Below are 2,027 nucleotides of genomic sequence, written 5' to 3'. Positions count from 1 at the left end.
TGAACTGCTCACCACAGAGCTGGGGGTTTGAGCCCACCTGTCACTCTGAGGGAGAAAGCTGAGGCTCTTACAACCTCAGAAACCCTATTCAAGGGTCACTATGAGTGGGGGTCAGAATTGACTCAGTGGCACTTAATAACAACACGGCAATTCTATGTTTCACTTTCTGAGGAACTGCGAAACTATTTTCCAAGGAGTCTGTCCCATTTTACCATTCCAGCACCAAGGAATGAGAGTTCCTGTTTCTCCGCATTCTTGCCAGCACCCTCTATTTTCCCTTTGCTCTGTGTTTGTTTTAACCTTAGCCATCTAGTAGGTGTGAACTGATATCTCATTGAGGTTTTGATTTGCAGTGGTGCTGTAGGATAAGCTCTGGGCTGCTTACCACAAGGTTGGTGGTTCAAACCCACCAGCCACTCCGTGGAAACTCGATGAGTTGGAAGTTACTTGACGGATGGCACTTAACAATAATGACAACGACTAATGATGTGAACATCTTTTCATGTTTGCTGATGTTTTGTATTTCTTTGGTGAAGTGTCTATTCAGTTCATTTGTCCATTGAGTTATTTATCTTTTTGTTGTTGAATTGTAAGAGTTCTTTAAGGGTTCTGGATATTAAACCCCTATCTTAGGTATGGTGGTGGTGGTGGTTATGTGTTGTGAAGTCAGTCGGTTCTGACTCATAGCGACTCTGCATAGGGTTTCTGTAAATCTTTACCGGAGCAGAAAGCCTCATTTTTCTCCCAGGGAACAGCTGGTAGTTTCCAACTCTGATCTCGAGATGAGCAGCCTGACTCATTACCACTACGCTACCAGAGCTCCTACCTCATACATGGTTTTCAGGTTTTTACCTCCCAGTATCTGTAGGCTGTCTCTTCAGCTTGGGTCTGTGGTTTACAAGCTGAGTCAGGAGAAGGAGGGAGGTATTGCCGCCCCCCCTCCCCCGGGGCAATATTAGAAAGAATGGGAAGATAGAGGAAAAGAAAGAAGAAAAAGAGGATTTATGTGTGAGCTCAAATGAGTGATAAAAACAGAAAAAGAGGGAGCAAGACAAATGTGTGATTCATTCCTTACTTGAGCATTTGTTGCGGCCGGGCACTGTTCTAGATGCTGGGACCACTAAAAGGCATGTAATGGTCCTTTGTTCAAAGAGTTGTATGAGGGGGCTTCAAAAAATTCATAGTGAAATCCCATTATTTTTTGAGGGGGGGTGTCTGAACCATTTATTTCTCAGGACTAAGAGGTGGGCTAGCTGGAAATGGGAGGGCAGGGTCACAGTCAGCAGCAGCAGGTAAGTGTGGTCCTCAAGCGAAGGTGTAACTGTTCCAGCCAACATTGGCCGCATTCATGTCTTAGTAGTTGATGTAGATCCTGTCGGGGCTGAAGCACAGGCGCTCTGCCTGCAGGCCACACAGCAGCTTGCTGTAGGTGGGGTTCTGCGCGCCGCCCATTTTGCCGATGCTGTGCAGGCTGCAGAGGTGCGCACGGCTCGCTTGATTCCCCGAAGGCCATGAGCTGGTCCGGGACCACGTGCACCGCAATGTACTGCGCTGGCTTGCCAGTGGCCTGCGCCAGCTGCTGAGTAAGCTCGGAGAGGAGACCGTCCGGTACAGAGGCGCGAGGAACGTTGGTGTTCACTACGAACATCGGCATGATGGCGGAAAGACTGACGGGTGGACCAGACTAGCGGACAGATTCATGCGGCGGTAGCAAGCCTGGAACCTGAGCTCAATTCCATTATTTTTAACTTCCATTTTTCCAAGAATTTTTGGAAACCCCTCGTGTATGTGATAAAGACGTGGATGCAAAGAATCAAAGTGAACTACAACATTGGTGCTGACTGCCTGTACTGAGTTTCTGCCCTGTAATAGGAACGTCCTCTTGTTTAATTTTCATGATAATCCTAGGAGAGTAGGACTATCAGTCTCTATTTTTACTGACCAGAAAACTGAGGTTCAGAAAAGTTAAGTAACCAAAACCCATTATCAGGAAGTTGGTAAATGGCACATACTGTATTGTTATTGTT

General features: G+C 46.8%; 1 pseudogene; it reads right to left on the bottom strand.

Moving 5' to 3' along the window:
* Positions 1 to 1,305: 1,305 nt before the first annotated feature.
* On the bottom strand, positions 1,306 to 1,654 carry LOC102834239 (annotated as a pseudogene).
* Between the last annotated feature and the right edge of the window lie 373 nt (positions 1,655 to 2,027).

Source organism: Chrysochloris asiatica, unplaced genomic scaffold, assembly GCF_000296735.1.
Source record: "Chrysochloris asiatica unplaced genomic scaffold, ChrAsi1.0 scaffold00178, whole genome shotgun sequence".
In the NCBI taxonomy this organism is placed as follows: domain Eukaryota; kingdom Metazoa; phylum Chordata; class Mammalia; order Afrosoricida; family Chrysochloridae; genus Chrysochloris; species Chrysochloris asiatica.
Note: the sequence above shows the minus strand (reverse complement) of the source record. Positions and strands in the feature narration are given on the sequence as shown.